Here is an 18,093-nt window from a genome sequence, read left to right as displayed (position 1 = left end):
AATCTTATGTGAGTGCCGACTGTGTGCCAGCGACTGCACTGGGCTGTGGCTTCATTTGCAATAGTGAAACCAAGAGCCAACCTAACTGTGCTCAGGAGACGGATGTGGAAAACGGGGTGAGTTCCTAAACCGGAATATGGCGGTGCACCTGCCGTGAACGCACAGGAGCCACGCAGAACCACACGACGTAACACAATGCTAAAAACAAAACTGTAGAACAGTGCCACTCACAGGGGTTGGAACACGTTGGAACACTGTTTGTTGTTTTTAGCAGCCGTGTAGGAAGAACAGACATGGGAATGGTTGATTCTAAATGTGGCTGTTGGAGGAAGGTGGGTCGTTTTTCAAAGACAGCACAAGGAACTTCATCTACATTTGTGCCTAATTTTTTAAAATGCTCTGAAACAAATACGGCAAAATGTAAAGATCTGATAAATCTGGGTGTTATGTTTACTATATTATTCCATATATATATATATATATATATATATATTTTTTTTTTTTTTTTTTTTTTTTTTCTTGAGACGGAGTTTCGCTCTTGTTACCCAGGCTGGAGTGCGATGGCGCGATCTCGGCTCACCGCAACCTCCCCCCCCCCTGGGTTCAGGCAATTCTCCTGCCTCAGCCTCCCGAGTAGCTGGGACTACAGGCGCTCGCCACCATGCCCAGCTAATTTTTGTATTTTTAGTAGAGACGGGGTTTCACCTCATTGACCAGGATGTTCTCGATCTCTTGACCTTGTGATCCACCCTCCTCGGCCTCCTAAAGTGCTGGGATTACAGGCGTGAGCCGCCACGCCCGGCTATTCCCTATATTTTTTTCTTCGTGTCGGAAATAATTTTTAAAAAGCAAATAATTCAAAGTAGTTAAAAAGTTACGCTAAGTGTTACAGTGGAAACAAATCAGCATATGAGAAAGATAATACAGGGGCAGAGGCCCAACAGTGGAGGTCAGGGAAGTCTCTGCGAGTGTAAAGACTGAAGGGAGAATGAGGAAGCTGAATGCTCTAGGTGTGGGGCAAAGTGGTCCTGGAAAAACAAACAGAAACACCAACAGCAGGAGCAAGGGCCTGGAAGTAAGAAAGCACTTTGCGCATTTAAGGAAGTAGAAAGAAAAAAAAAAAAAAAGGCCAGTGAAGCTGAGGGAGAGAGCCAAGAGAGGTAAGGGTCCTGGCAGATGGTTTTACAAAAATGGCCCCGGCAATATCTTTCACGCCATATTCTCTGCTACAATGTGACTTTGACGTTCCTCCCATTGGGAAGTGGGGTCTCTGTATCCACTCTGGGTGGGCTCATGACTACTTCACCCACACGGTGATGCTCAATGACTTCTGAGCTGCTTCGTAAACGTCCATGCCTTCCCTGCCTTGTTTACTGGGACGCTCGTACATGGAATCTGGAGCCACTGTGTAATGTAACAAGTTTGACAGCCTCGAGGCTACCATGCTGTGAGGAAGCCCAAGCCACACGGAAAGGTCATGGTAGATGCTCTGGTTGGCAAGTCTCATGTGGGAGGCTGGATTTTCCATAACGTAGACCCTGAGATGGTGGATGTGCCAACAGCCGGGACCCTGAGTATCTATAATGAAGGGAGCTCTCTGTTGACTCAAGATGAACATAGAGTGAATAAGAAATTAGCCTTTGAGATTTCAGTCACTGAAGTTTTGGGATGGTTTGTACTGCGGTACTATCGGCCTATCCTAGGTGACACAGGCCCTTGGTGCAGGGAACTAACTTTCTAGGAAGGGAACATGTACAGCTCTTTATTCTCCTACTGTATTCTCAACACAGGACACTCTGACACAAATGTGTGAGTTTTTTTTTCTACTCTATATTTTCCAGCAGAAATCAACTGGGTGTCCCATAATTAAATTTGGTTCGTATTTTTTTTTGTTTTTTGAGACAGAGTCTCATTCTGTCACCCAAGCTGAAGTGCAGTGGCAGGATCACAGCTCACTGCAGCCTGAAACTCCTGGGCTCAAAGGATCCTCCTGTGTCAGTCTCCCAAATAGATGGAACTATAGGCTTGGTGGTTGGTTTCCCTGGCAACCACCCCCAACCTGAGGCTGTCCAGGAGCCCCCAGCAACAGTCACCACTAGCAAGCAAAAGACACTTTTCAGTTCCAACCTGTGTGCCCAGAAACACGAGGAGAGATCAAATATGGATTTCATATTATGTTATAGAGAGAAACAAGTAAAAAACAGGAAGTAGGCCAGTAAACAGAACAAGTGAGAATTATACGGAGTGTTGTGAAGGCCACACCAGGGATGCAGGCACAGCAGGCCACCTGGGAGGTGCTCTTAGCCAGGATGGTCGAGGAAGACGCCTAAAACCACCATCACCTTAGGGGGCGAGATTCCTTTCTCTCTTTAATTAACGTTTCAGTTTGGGGTACACGTCCAGGCCTGTGATCTGGGTAAATGCCTTTCTCTGTTTAATTAACGTTTCAGTTTGGGGTACACATTCAGGTCTGTGATATGAGTAAATGCCTTTCTCTCTGTAATTAACGTTTCAGTTCGGGGTACACGTCCAGGCCTGTGATCTGGGTAAATGCCTTTCTCTCTGTAATTAACGTTTCAGTTTGGGGTACACGTCCAGGCCTGTGATCTGGGTAAATGCCTTTCTCTCTGTAATTAACGTTTCAGTTTGGGGTACACGTCCAGGCCTGTGATCTGGGTAAATGCCTTTCTCTCTGTAATTAACGTTTCAGTTTGGGGTACACGTCCAGGCCTGTGATATGAGTAAATGCCTTTCTCTCTGTAATTAACATTTCAGTTCGGGGTACACGTCCAGGCCTGTGATATGAGTAAATGCCTTTCTCTCTGTAATTAACGTTTCAGTTTGGGGTACACGTCCAGGTCTGTGATCTGGGTACATGCCTTTCTCTCTGTAATTAACGTTTCAGTTCGGGGTACACGTCCAGGCCTGTGATATGAGTAAATGCCTTTCTCTCTGTAATTAACGTTTCAGTTCGGGGTACACGTCCAGGCCTGTGATATGAGTAAATGCCTTTCTCTCTGTAATTAACGTTTCAGTTCGGGGTACACGTCCAGGCCTGTGATATGAGTAAAGGCCTTTCTCTCTGTAATTAACGTTTCAGTTCGGGGTACACGTCCAGGCCTGTGATCTGGGTAAATGCCTTTCTCTGTTTAATTAACGTTTCAGTTCGGGGTACACGTCCAGGCCTGTGATGTGGGTCAATGCCTTTCTCTCTGTAATTAACGTTTCAGTTCGGGGTACACGTCCAGGCCTGTGATGTGGGTCAATGCCTTTCTCTCTGTAATTAACGTTTAAGTTCGGGGTACACGTCCAGGTCTGCGATATGAGTAAATGCCTTTCTCTCTGTAATTAACGTTTCAGTTCGGGGTACACGTCCAGGCCTGTGATGTGGGTCAATGCCTTTCTCTCTGTAATTAACGTTTAAGTTCGGGGTACACGTCCAGGCCTGTGATGTGGGTAAATGCCTTTCTCTCTGTAATTAACGTTTCAGTTCGGGGTACACGTCCAGGCCTGTGATGTGGGTAAATGCCTTTCTCTCTGTAATTAACGTTTCAGTTCAGGGTACACGTCCAGGCCTGTGATGTGGGTAAATGCCTTTCTCTCTGTAATTAACGTTTCAATTCGGGGTACACGTCCAGGCCTGTGATCTGGGTCAATGCCTTTCTCTCTGTAATTAACGTTTAAGTTCGGGGTACACGTCCAGGCCTGTGATCTGGGTCAATGCTCCAGGAGTCTGTTGTGCAGATCATTCATCACCCCCGTTTGAAGCCTGGTATCCACGATTTGTTTTTTTCCCAGTCCTCTCCCTCCTCCCATCCTCCACCATGGACCCCAGTGTGTGCTGTTCTCTCCTGTGTGGCCATGTGTTCTCATCATTTAGCTCCCGCTTATAAGTGAGAACATGTGGTATCTGGTTTCTGTTCCTGTGTTACTTTGCTGAGAATAATGGGCTCCAGCTCCATCCATGTCCCTACAAAGGACATGGTTTTGTTTCTTTTTATAGCTGCATGGTATTCCATGGTATGTGTGTGTGTGTGGTGTGTGTGTGTGTCTGTGTGTGGTGTGTGGTGTGTGTGTGTGTGTGGTGTGTGAGGTGTGTGTGGTGTGTGTGGTGTGTGGTATGTGTGTGTGGTGTGTGTGTGTGGTGTGTGGTGTGTGTGTGTGGTGTGTGTGGTGTGTGCTGTGTGTGTGTGTGTGGTGTGTGGTGTGTGTGGTGTGTGGTGTGGTGTGTGGTGTGTGTGTGGTGTGTGTGTGGTGTGTGTGGTGTGTGTGTGTGGTGTGTGTGGTGTGTGGTGTGTGTGTGTGGTGTGTGTGTGGTGTGTGTGGTGTGTGTGTGTGGTGTGTCTGTGGTGTGTGGTGTGGTGTGTGGTGTGTGTGTGTGGTGTGTGTGGTATGTGTGTGTGGTGTGTGTGTGTGGTGTGTGGTGTGTGTGTGGTGTGTGTGGTGTGTGGTGTGTGTGTGTGGTGTGTGGTGTGTGTGTGGTGTGTGGTGTGGTGTGTGGTGTGTGTGTGTGTGGTGTGTGTGTGGTGTGTGGTGTGGTGTGTGGTGTGTGTGTGTGGTGTGTGGTGTGTGTGGTATGTGTGTGTGGTGTGTGTGTGTGGTGTGTGTGTGGTGTGTGGTGTGTGTGTGTGGTGTGTGTGGTGTGTGTGGTATGTGTGTGTGGTGTGTGTGTGTGGTGTGTGTGTGGTGTGTGGTGTGGTGTGTGGTGTGTGTGTGTGGTGTGTGTGGTGTGTGTGGTATGTGTGTGTGGTGTGTGTGTGTGGTGTGTGTGTGGTGTGTGGTGTGGTGTGTGGTGTGTGTGTGTGGTGTGTGTGGTGTGTGTGGTATGTGTGTGTGGTGTGTGTGTGTGGTGTGTGTGTGGTGTGTGTGGTGTGTGTGTGTGGTGTGTGTCTGTGGTGTGTGGTGTGGTGTGTGGTGTGTGTGTGTGGTGTGTGTGGTGTGTGTGGTATGTGTGTGTGGTGTGTGTGTGTGGTGTGTGGTGTGTGTGTGGTGTGTGTGGTGTGTGCTGTGTGTGTGTGGTGTGTGGTGTGTGTGTGGTGTGTGGTGTGGTGTGTGGTGTGTGTGTGTGTGGTGTGTGTGTGTGGTGTGTGGTGTGGTGTGTGGTGTGTGTCTGTGGTGTGTGGTGTGGTGTGTGGTGTGTGTGTGTGGTGTGTGTGTGTGGTGTGTGGTGTGTGTCTGTGGTGTGTGTGTGTGGTGTGTGTGTGTGGTGTGTGGTGTGGTGTGTGGTGTGTGTGTGTGGTGTGTGAGGTGTGTGTGGTGTGTGTGGTGTGTGGTATGTGTGTGTGGTGTGTGTGTGTGGTGTGTGGTGTGTGGTGTGGTGTGTGGTGTGTGTGTGTGTGGTGTGTGTGTGTGGTGTGTGCTGTGTGTGTGTGGTGTGTGTGTGTGTGGTGTGTGGTGTGTGGTGTGTGTGTGTGTGTGGTGTGTGTGGTGTGTGTGTGGTGTGTGTGTGTGGTGTGTGGTGTGGTGTGTGGTGTGTGTGTGTGGTGTGTGTGTGGTGTGTGTGGTGTGTGGTATGTGTGTGTGGTGTGTGTGTGTGGTGTGTGGTGTGTGTGTGGTGTGTGTGGTGTGTGTGGTGTGTGTATATACACACACACGCACACACACACCACTTTATCCATTCTGCTGGTGGGCATTGAGGTTGATTCCATGTGTTTGCTACTATGAATAGTGCTGCAGTGAACACACATGCGCACGTGTCTTTAGGATGGGATGATTTATATACCTCTGGGTGTACACCCAGTAATGAGATTGCTGGGTCAGGAAGCATATATGTATATTTTTAGAAGCTCGGTGTCACTGATCATTAAGAAAAAGGAAAATCAAAAGCACAATGAGGTACTATCTTACAGCCATCAGATGGCTACTGCTAAAAGGTTAAATAATAATAATAATAGACACTGGCAAGGTTGCAGAGAAAGGGGCCGTGTAAATGAGCTCAGCCATGGTGGGAAACAGCCAAGGTAAGATTTCGACATAAGATCTGGGAATGGGCACACACGTTCAGTCTAGAGCAGCGGTTCTGGGGCCTGTGGACGCCCGAGAGAGCCAAGGGGCCCTGACATCCACCAAGGACAGGACGTGGAGAGGGAAGGGAAGGAGGCCGGCAGAGTCTTCCAGAAACGCCTGCATTTAAAGGTCAGGTTTCGAGGAGGACCCAGCCCAGGTGGGTGAATGAGAAGGGCCCGGGGGTGCAGAATCCCAGGAGGACTCAGAGAAGAAGGCTGTGCAGAGCGTTTTGCGGTTGTTTGAAACGACGGGGCGGCAGGGAAGGTTTCCAAAGGCGGGGAGTCGGACGACGAGGTTGTGTTAACGGCACTGACTTCCCTGCTAGAGAAAAGCTCGCTTGCCTTTGCCCGAGTCTGTAGATTATTCATTAAAAACAGCCTCGGGAGAACAAGGCCTTTCACGGAGATAAAAGAGAGCAGCTAAGCGGCCGCTGTGGGAACACGCTGACCCCCCTGATAAGCGCAGCCCGAGCATTCCTGCGCAAGGCCAAAGACACGGACCCAGGAGGCGGCGATGAACTGCCCGCCTGAGCCCCCGCACGTCCCGCAGAAGCGCCCTGACCACCACGGACACCCGCCTGACCTCCCCGAACCGGGGACGCACCCGGATCCCGTGTCATCATAGAAACGTGAGCGGTTGCTGCAACCGTGTGAAGACACAAATTAACAACCGGACGGAAACACTTAAAAAGGGAAAACGTTTTTGCTAAGTTGGTCGTGATTAGTGACTTGAAAAAAAGTATTATTTTTTTTTATGTGTAAGTGAGGCAATCAAGGAATTAGAAAAAAAAAAAAAAATGGATCAGAAAATGAGGTTGATGAGTGCGTCTACGGAAAGAGGAGGGAAACACAAAACATGTCTTTTTTTTTTTTTTTTTTTTTTTTTTTTGGAAACTCAAGTTTCACTGTGGTCCGCCAGGCTGGAGTGCTGTGGCGCGATCTCGGCTCATAGCAAAACCCCCGCCTCCCTCCACCGTTCACCGCCTGGGGGTGGGGAGGGCGCCGCTTTAATGGAACCAACTTTCCTTTTCACCCAAAGCTCGTCTTTAAGGTTCAGCTTTCACAGGGACCCCCCCGGCCCGGACCTCAGTTCGGTTACAGTTGCCTGGATTTGGGTGCGGGGAGGTCACTGGGGGACCTCGGGGGCTGCACGGGGCGGGGCGGGGGCGCCTCAGGCCCAGCTGGCCTCACGGGTGGGTGGGGGCGCAGGGCTGGCCAAAGCCCTAGGTCCAGCCGCAGCCGAGGGGACCGCGCCCCGCCCTGCAGGAGGAATGCGCCCCTGGCCCTGTGCTCTCCCCCGCGGTGGAGACGGGGCCCAGGAAGCGTGGGAACTGCAGGCAGGACCCCACCAGCTTGAGACTCATTCCCACCGGCTCCTCTAACCACAGGGCCTCCTCTGCAGGGGACGAACCGCAGCCTGGACGCCGCTGCGCTCAGGCTCCACACCCTGCAGCCAGCCAGTCACTCCCCGGGCCTCTCCCCTGGCCTCTGCCGCCCTTCCTCCTCCTCTCTCGCGGGGCCCTCTGCCCCGCCAAAAGCCTCCCTGCCCACGCTGCTGAAGGGAAACTGTATGCTTGTGTTGACTCTGGCAGAAATAAATACATAATAATTTAAAATAAATGCACGAAGGGAAACTGGGCCAGGAATCCACATTGCTTTAGGTTCAAGAACATTCTCTCTCCCAAGGCCTACAAGGCCCTGCCTTATGCCCTGTGAACGGGCTCTCCTGAGTATGCACACAGACAAGTATTAATGGACATGTGGTCACACGCATGCATGTCTACACACATGTACTCATACACAGGCATCTGATGATAAGCATATGATCACACACATGCATGTGTACACAGACACCCACAAACATAGGCATATGGTCACACGCATGCATACGTACACACACAGACACCCACAAACACTCATAGGCATATGATCACACACATGCATGTGTACACAGACACCCACAAACATAGGCATATGGTCACACGCATGCATGTGTACACACACACACAGACACTCACAAACATAGGCATATGGTCACACGCATACATACGTACACACACAGACACCCACAAACACTCATAGGCATATGATCATACACATGCATGTGTACACAGACACCCACAAACATAGGCATATGGTCACACGCATGCATACGTACACACACAGACACCCACAAACACTCATAGGCATATGATCACACGCATGCATGTTTACACACACCCACAAACACTCATAGGCGTATGATCACACTTGTGTACATACACACAGACACCCACAAACACTCAGAGATGTATGATCACACTCGTGTATATATACACCCACACAGACACCCACAAACACTGATAGGCATATGATCACATGCATGCATGTATACACACACGTATACACACAGATACTCAGGCATATGATCACACGCATGCATGTGTACACACAGACAAATACTCATAGGCATATGATCACACAAATGCATGTGTACCCATATATACTCACACACAGAGACACAGATACTCATAGACATGGTCACACGTGTGCAGGTATGCACATACACTCACACAGACACCCACAAATACTCCTAGCTGTGCAGTCACATGTGCGTATACACATCTACCCACACATGGACATATATACACACTCAGAAATACATGTCTCCAAGTACAAAACAGACAAAAACAGGGCCCTGGCAGCTCTGGTTTTGGAAAAGCAGCTCCATTGACAGCTCACTCTCATGAATATCTATTGGAAGTATTAGTGCTTCAAAGCAATAGAAACTAAAAGCAAGTTAAGGTACCTTTGACCTCAATCCAGGGAGTTTATTCTGAGGGAGAAAATATAACATATTCAAAAAGCCAGAGCAATGCTGTCCAAAGGAAATGTAATATGAACCATGTGTTTTTTAAGTCTTCTAGTAGCAACATTTTTTTTTTTTTTTTTTTTTGAGACAGAGTTTTGCTCTTGTTGCCCAGGCTGGAGTGCAATGGCGTCATCTCAGCTCACTGCAACCTCCACCTCCTGGGTTCAAATGATTCCCCTGCCTAAGCCTCCCCAGCAGTTGAGATTACAGGCATGTGCCACCACACCAGTTAATTTTGTATTTTTAATAGAGATGGGATTTCTCCATGTTGATCAGGCTGGTCTCGAACTCCCGACCTCAGGTGATCTGCCCGCCTTGGCCTCCCAAAGTGCTGGGATTACAGGCATGAGCCACCATGCCGGCCTCTAGTAGTTATATTTTTTAAAAGTCCCAATCAACAGGTCAAATTCATTTCAATAATATATTTTACTTAACAAAATGTCATCAAAATCGTAGCATTTTAATATGTCACTAATGTAAAAGATAGGACTCATCTATGATTTTGTCCTCTTGTCTTTGGAAGCTAGTGTGCATTTTACACCTGTAATTGAGCCCATTTCAACGCAGCTCAGCCACATCCCAAATGCTCCCCATACACAAGTGACTCGTGGCTGCCATACCAGACAGTGCCTTCGAAGCACATTTCCCCTAATAGCACCACACCAAAAATATCCTAAGTGTCGCGCCTGTACTCCATAACCATGCAGTCATTGCGCTGGTTACGTCACGTATCTAGCACACAGCAGTCCTTTAATAAATATCCCTTAAAGAAATTAAAAAGTGTCAAGCCTGTAATCCCAGCACTTTGGGAGGCCGAGGCGGGTGGATCACGAGGTCAAGAGATCGAGACCATCCTGGTCAACACGGTGAAACCCCATCTCTACTAAAAATACAAAAAATTAGCTGGGCATGGTGGCGCACGCCTGTAATCCCAGCACTTTAGGAGACTGAGGCGGGTGGATCACAAGGTCAAGAGATCGAGACCATCCTGGTCAACGTGGTGAAACCCCGTCTCTACTAAAAATACAAAAAATTAGCTGGGCATGGTGGCGCGTGCCTGTAATCCCAGCTACTCGGGAGGCTGAGGCAGGAGAATTGCCTGAACCCAGGAGGCGGAGGTTGCGGTGAGCCGAGATCACGCCATTGCACTCCAGCCTGGGTAACAAGAGCGAAACTCCGTCTCAAAAAAAAAAAAAAAAAGAAATTAAAAAGTGGAAACGCAGTTATGATGTGTTATGAAGCAAAACAAAAAATGAACTGAAACAGTCAGGCAAAATGTCTTATTTTATGTTGGCCTAATGCAAACCAGAGTTTGAACCTTAACTGTAGCATACTTAGTTCTGTGACTGGGTAGGTCTGTAAAACCCACCTCCTGTGTTTTCTTGGGAGGAATAAATAGAAGAGTCTGTATTAACAGTCAGCACAGAGCCTGTCTCACAGTAATTACTCGTCAACATGAGCAATTGCTGCAACTGTGTGAAGATACAAATTAAAAACTGGAAGGAAAAACTTTAAAAGGAAAACTTTAATGCTGGGTTGATAGTGATTATTCACTCAGAAAATGTGTTGTTTTTTATGGAGCCACAATTCTGTGTAAGTGAGGAAAGTGAGGAATTAGAAAGAAATGGATCCGAAAAGGAGGCTGATGAGCGCTTCTACAGAAAGAGGAGGGAAACACAAAACGTCTTTTTTTTTTTGAGACCGAGTTTCACTCTTGTGTCCCAGGCCAGAGTGCAATGGCATGATCTCGGCTCACTATAACCTCTGTCTCCCAGGTGCAAGAGAATCTCCTGCCTCAGTTTCCCGAGTAGCTGGGACTACAGGCGCCTGCCACATCCAGCTAATTATTGTATTTTTAGTAGAGACAGGGTTTCACCATGTTGGCCAGGCTGGTCTCAAACTCCTGACCTCAGGTGATCCACCCACCTCAGCCTCCCAAAGTGCTGGGATTACAGGCATGAGCCACTGCACCCAGCCTACAGACATCTTTAACAGTTACAGTGGGGTGGCTGTGAAACGGGAGGGGCGCACGGTGGTCTCTAGAAAGCTGCTAACACTGTATGTATTTACTCTGAATTTTTTTTTAAAAAACAGAAAAGTTTAGAATAAGAGTCCATCTACATAGAGCCAACTGGGTTTGAATAAAAAAGACTGTGCTAATTTTCTTCTGGGATATCCTCCATCACTTCATTTGGAATTTGTTTGGCACAGTTCACAGAGGGGCCCACCGCGTGCGCACGGGGAGTCTCACATGCTCTTCTTGTTTTTCTGACACAGATGTTTCAAAATATTTGAATGGTCAGGATAAGCTAAAAGGTCAAGGGAATGCGTACTGAGATAAGTAAATCTGTAACGAGATAACATCCTCAAAGGTTTTTCTCAAATAAGAAAGGAGAGGTTCTAAATAGGGAAACAGAACCGAAGTTAACAAGTTATTGGACAGTTATAATTATCAGACTCTAGGAATGAATAATCAAGTTTTACCAGTTTCAGGGTATTAGTTGTCTTTTCCGTGTCCATCCATCTGAAAAACCAGAGAACAACACGAAACATCCCCTTGTTAAAGACTAAAACAAAATTGTGTTCTGAAAGTTCTTAGCTTTTGTAACCAAAATCGGAAGAAAAAGAAAGTGATCACGTTTTTTAATGGAACACATCCAAGTGTATAAATGAACCAAGGAACCACGTAAGGTAGCCCAGATCTAAGTCAACACAAATGCAGATTTCGGTTTTTAAAAAAGAAAGAAAACATAAAGTTGTCAGAACATTAACATTACAGAGAAAAGAAAAATATAAGGAAAAAAAAAGGTTCCATGCAAACAGTTGGTGTGCAAACAGATGGTGTGTTTAAGTCTGTTTACTGCCGGGCAAGGGAGGAATTCCTTATGCCAAACACGTAGCACTGTGTATGGAAGACATCATTCATTTGCCTAACTTCACTGCCATGCATATGGTGTTGAAATCAAAGCTTGCTTTTACCTTGGGGCAGAATTCCACAGCAGCGGGATAAGCCGAGACAACATCTGTCGGCTGGACTCCTTAAAATTCAAATACGTGGTTTCGGTGCTCATCCGTTTCTTTCTAAACAACGTGAAATCAGATTCGGTCTCCATTCCTCATAAGCCACGTGAATTCCTTTATCTTCCTGTGAACTGTGTGAGGCATGGAGGAGATTGTATACACAAAGATACATTGGAATGCCTTAAAGATCATCATAAAACCGACAACCACACATGTAACCTTTAGACATTACCAACGCTAAACAAATCCCCTGAAAATCACTTCTCCAAATGACTGGGTTTTTTTTGCTGACGGTTTACTCCCTGAATGGCCAAATTTGCCAAAATCACCACATTCATCTGGTTAACAGTGACAAAAGCGTGTTTCTTTTAATACCTTCTGACAGTTACAGCGATCCCTCTAGGAACTCTCTTTCTCCCGTTCTCCCTTTCTTTCTCTCTTTCAATTGTGAGGGAGTTCCTAGAAGCTTCTGTGATGTGTGAATGATTTGACTGGAAGTTTTCGCTTCGTTTTAAGGCAGCTTTCAGCTTAGCTCCACAGTGGCTGTAGCTGCTTCGTTGTAGCCAAACTGAAGGTTAGTGTGTTCGGAGGACTTTTATATCTTAAAATGAGAATTTCTGGATGGTTCCTCCAAGTGTATTCTGCAGGTCTTGAATGTCAAGGATGCTATGAAAGGTAGAACAGGTTTTTATCATGCAACGCATTTTCACTCCTGTCTTTTGAAATTCTCTGAACAGATACGTTACTCAGTGTGAGCACACAAACGTTTTCAACATGGGTAAGACATCTGAGAGACGCTCAGTGCCTATAATGAGAGCTACACCTAAACCTGACGTGTCTTTCAGCCTGATTTGCAAATCAGCTACAGAGCTGAGCTAAGTCTGCCAAAGGGAAACAAAAACTACGGCAAAACCAAATTTAATTTCAGCTGAAATGAAACTAAAACAGCAAAGAAAAACAATTTTTTCCCAAAGCCCCTGTAATCCCAGCACTCCGGGAAGCTGAGGCGGGAGGATTGCCTGAGCCCAGGAGTTCAAGATCAGTCTGAGCGACATGTAGAAACTCCATCTCTACAAAAAAAAAAAAAAAAAATTTAGCTGGGCATGGTGGTATACAACTGTGGTCCCAGCTACTGGGGAGGCTGAGGTGGGAGGATTGCTTGCACCCAGGAGGTTGAGGCTGCTGGGGCTATGATCGTAAGACCGCACTGTAGCCTGAGCAACAGAGCAAGACTCTGTCTTGGAAAAAAGAAAGAGAGAAAGAAAGGGAGAATGGGAGAAAGAGAGTAAGAGAGAAAGGAAGGGGAAGGAAGGAGGGAAAGAAGGAAGAGAGGGAGGAAAGGAGGAAGGGAGGGAAGGCAGGAGAGGAAGGGATGGAGGGAAGGAGAGAAGGACAGGAAGAAGGGAGGGAGGGAGGGAGCGAAGGAGGGAGGGAGTGAAGGAAAACAAAGGGAAGAGTTACCCCTGGAGTCCATTAACACCACCCCATGGTGGTATGATTTTGTGTAATGTTCACAGATATTTAGTAGAAATTGTTTACAGTGCATCCATCATTTGGCAAATTTTCCATTTGGCAAACCCTCTTTCCAACTCCTCCCCCTGAATACCTCATCCCATCACTTGTGGCTCATGGGAAGGTCAGTTTACCATCTTCTTTTGAAGGTATTTCCTTCTCTGCTGAGATCCTTCCTGTCAGCATGCCCACATGCTGTGTTGTCTTCCACCTTAAAAACAAATGCTGTTTAGATCTTAAGTTCCTCCCTAGCCACTGTCCCTTTATAGGCAAAGCACGTCCAAGGCGTCTCTCTCTGCTCCTTCTCCTCAACTTTCTCTGCTCCATCTCTCCTAAGCCCATGGGTGTCTGGCTTCCATTCCCAACCCACACTGACGTACTTGTGTCAAGGTCACCAGGATCCTCCACTTTGCTGAAAACAACCCAGTTCTTAACCTTCGGCGGATCCAATCTACTGACCACACATGACAACTTAGTCCTCGTCTCCTCTGCTGAAGCCTTTCCTCATTTGGCTCACACACCCCAAACTCTGCAGGTTTTCCTCCCACATCAACAATGAGCATGTTCTCATTTCTACCTGCACTGACTCCATCCAGCCCGTGACAGTTATTAAGTGTACTAGGTAGAACAGGGTCCCCCAGAACTCATGTCCACATGGAACCCAGAATGTGGCTTTCTTTGGAAATAGAGTCCTTGCAGATGATCATGATTGTCGAGGAGGTCACAGTGGATTACGGCAGGTCTTACATCCAATAACTGGTGTCCCTTTAAGAAGAGAAGAGAATCCTTGGGAGGCCGAGGCGGGCCAATCACGAGGTCAAGAGATCGAGACCATTCTGGTCAACATGGTGAAACCCCGTCTCTACTAAAAATACAAAAAATTAGCTGGGCATGGTGGCGCGTGCCTGTAATCCCAGCTACTCAGGAGGCTGAGGCAAGAGAATTGCCTGAACCCAGGAGGCGGAGGTTGCGGTGAGCCGAGATCGCGCCATTGCACTCCAGCCTGGGTAACAAGAGCAAAACTCCATCTCAAAAAAAAAAAAAAAAAAAAGAAAAGAAAAGAAAATGCAGGGAGAAGCATGCCTTGTGATGTTGGAGGTGGAGTTTGGAGGGCTGCTGCAACCCGAGGGACACTGAGGATCAGGGCAACCAGACCAGAAGCCAGGAGAAGCCACAACATTGAAGAACAGCCTAGGGTCTCATCGTGCTGGGAACAAGATCCAGACTCCTCCCTCGTGCCTGCAAGGTCCCAAGAGGTCCACTGTTCTTCCTCAGCCTACTCTTACCTCCTCCCATCTGCCCTTTGCTCGGTCCATTCCCACCACACCACACTTCCCTGCGTTCCCTGAGCACGTTCTGTGCCTCTGCAGAGAGCTGTGCCCTTGCAGTTCCCTCTGCGCTTCCCCAAAATCTTGCTGTGGTAGGATGAGTGCATCCTTCACGCCTCAGGCCAGTTACCCCCTGCTTGGAGGCGCCTTCCTGACTGTCCACATCAGCCGCCTCCTCGCCATGCCCCATCCCCTCCACCTGCTCTACCCTTCCCACCACCAACAAATCACCTTAGGACGTTGCATTATTCTAAACCACAGTGCCCATTACTGCATTACATGATGTACGACTGTATGGTGTCATCGTATCACATTCGGTGCTGTTACATTCTGTTATGTTGTACAGCATATTTTTCTTTTAACATTTTATCTTTAAATTGACAAAAATTACACATAGTGTGTATGTGTTTTATAAAATCTCTACATTGTGAAGTGGCTAAATCAAACTAGTTAACATATGTGTTATCTCACGTACTTTGGTTTTTGCGGTAAGAACATTTAGAGTCTACTCTAAGCAATATTATCATATGCTATATTATTATATATTATAGTATTATGTAGTGCTACATTATATTATTATATTACATATTACATTACATATTACACTATATTATGAGATAGCATACTATAATATACTACATTATATTATATTACATTACATATTATACTATATTATTTTATACTATATTATAGTATAGTATATATGATATAGCATACTATAATATAGATTATACTACATTATATTATATCACATATTACATTACATTACATATTACATTATATTATGAGGTAGCATACTATAATATACTACATTACATTATATTATATTACATATTACATTACATATTATACTATATTATTTTATACTATATTATAGCATAGTATATATGATATAGCTTACTATAATATATATTATACTACATTATATTATTATATCACATATTATATTACATATTACACTATATTATGAGATAGCATACTATAATATACTACATTATATATTACATTACATATTATACTATATTATTTTATACTATATTATAGCATAGTATATTATTATATCACATATTATATTACATATTACACTATATTATGAGATAGCATACTATAATATACTACATTATATTATATTACATCACATATTATACTATATTATTTTATACTATATTATAGTATAGTATATATGATATAGCATACTATAATATAGATTATACTACATTTTATTATATTACATATTATACTATATTATTTTATACTATAGTATATTATGATATAGAATACTATAATATACTACATTACATTATATTATATTATTATATTACATATTACATTGTGTACTAGACAGTTGACCTTCAAACAAGGCAGGTTTGAAATGTGCGGGTCCGCTTATATACAGATTTTCTTTCCCCCCACCCAAGACAGAGTCTTGCTGTGTTGCCCAGGTTAGAATGCAATGGCACCATCTCTGCTCACTGCAACCTCTGCCTTCCAGGTTCAAGCAGTTCTCCCGTCTCAGCCTCCTGAGTAGCTGGGATTACAAGTACACACCACCAGGTAATTTTTTGTATTTTTTAGTAGAGACGAGGTTTCACCACGTTGGCCAGGCTGGTCGTGAACTCCTGACCTCATGATCCGCCAGCCTCAGCCTCCCAAAGTGCTGGGATTACAGGTGTGAGCCACCACTCCCGGCCTTACATACAGGTTTTCTTTGCCTCTGCCACCCCTACCGTAGCAAGACCAGGCCCTCTTCTTCCTCCTTCTCCACAGCCTACTTAATGGAAGATGACAAGGATGAAGACTTTTGAGATGATCTTCGTCCACTTAGTGAATAGCGAATGTATTTTTTCCTCATTATGATTACCTTAATAGCATTTTCTTTTCTCTAGCTGACTTTACTTCGGGAGGATAGTATATAATACATATAACATACAAAATATGTGTTAACTAACTGTGTATCTGGTAAGGCTTCTGGTCTACAGTAGGCTATTAGTAGCTAAGTTTGGGGGAATCCAAAGTTATCCAAGAATTTCCTTTTCGTCGACACAGAGCTCGCTCTGTCTGTCACCCAGGCTGGAGCGCAGTGGTACGAGGATCTCAGCTCACTGCAGCCTCCGCTTCCCAGGCTCAGGCGATTGTCCCACCTCAGCCTTCTGAATAGCTGGGACTACGGGCACTCACACTACCATGCCTGACTAATTTTTTTGTATTTTTTGTAGAGACAGAGACTCCCTATGTTCAGGTTGCTCTCGAACTCCTGGCTTCAAGTGATCCACCGACTTTGGTCTCCCAAAGTGCCGGAGTTACACGTGTGAGCCACTGCACCCTGGCCTACCCGCAGATTTTTAACGGCTTAGGTGTCAGCACACCTGACTGCCTGCATTGTTCAAGGGTCAACCGTATTTTTAAAAATATTTTACGTTAAATTCCGGGATACACGTGCTGAACGTGCAGGGTAGTTCCATAGGTATCCATGTGCCATGGTGGTTTGCTTCACCCATCAAACTGCCATCTAGGTTTTAAGCCCTGCATGCATTGGGTATTTGTCCTAATGCTCTCCCTCCCTTTGCCCCCACTTCCCCGACAGGCCCTGGTGTGTGACGTTCCCTTCCCTGTGTCCATGTGTTCTCGCCATTCAACTGCCACTTATGAGTGAGATCATGCGGTGTTTGGTTTTCTGTTCCTGTGTTAGTTTGCTGAGAGTGATGGCTTCCAGCTCCATCCGTGTCCCTGCAAAGGACACGAACTCACCCTTTTTTATGGTGGCAAACTACCTTTATACTGTGTTATTACATTATACATTATATGCCTACATAGTGTTATACTACATACCGTATAATACTGCATTGTGTATTTTGCTGTATTATTTGATGTCCACCTCTTCTTCCCGTCTCAGGGTGCTCTACATGCTCCCATGACCACCTGTGTTGGGAATTTATCTGTGTCCTTTCTGCCTGTTTCCTCTACTGGCCTGGAAGCTCCGTGAGGATGAGAAGGTTTGCTCTCTTACTCACTAGCTTCACCCCAGCGCTTAGATCAGCAGCACTCCACAAGTATTTGTTAAATAAGTGAAATGAAATGTTTCTATTTTTTTTTTTAAAGAAAAAAGACGGGCTAAACTAGTAAATTGGGAAGTCACACAAACGCGATCATTTGGAGAACTAGCTTTTGGTAAATGGGGATTCAGTAAGTTAATTTGGCAGGGCTTCGGGGAGGTCCTTGGTTTCCCCTAAAGAGGTGTTTAGTGGAAAGTTTACGTTGGGCGCTGAGCTATAACAGCTGTCAGAAGGTGATGTAGGTTGTGACCCAATCCACCACGTAGAAATTTCTAGGCAGGTGATTGTGAGTGGAACTGATTTAGCAGGGCAGATTGACGCAG

At 45.8% G+C, this 18,093-nt stretch overlaps 1 long non-coding RNA gene across 2 annotated transcripts; it reads right to left on the bottom strand.

Annotated features, from left to right (window-relative positions):
• Positions 1-7,234: 7,234 nt before the first annotated feature.
• Positions 7,235-12,326, bottom strand: LOC103790115 (uncharacterized). 2 transcript variants are annotated; one of them, XR_008478754.2, is made up of 4 exons: positions 12,253-12,326; positions 11,836-12,008; positions 11,341-11,380; positions 7,235-11,165 (listed from the first exon to the last, which is right to left on the bottom strand). It is a non-coding gene; the product is annotated as an uncharacterized LOC103790115 (long non-coding RNA). The 2 variants fall into 2 exon arrangements; XR_616303.5 differs by lacking the exon at positions 7,235-11,165 and having other exon boundaries at positions 11,179-11,380.
• Positions 12,327-18,093: the final 5,767 nt, after the last annotated feature.

This window comes from Callithrix jacchus, chromosome 22, assembly GCF_049354715.1.
Source record: "Callithrix jacchus isolate 240 chromosome 22, calJac240_pri, whole genome shotgun sequence".
Lineage (NCBI taxonomy): Eukaryota > Metazoa > Chordata > Mammalia > Primates > Cebidae > Callithrix > Callithrix jacchus.
This window is presented reverse-complemented; position numbering and strand designations above follow the sequence as displayed.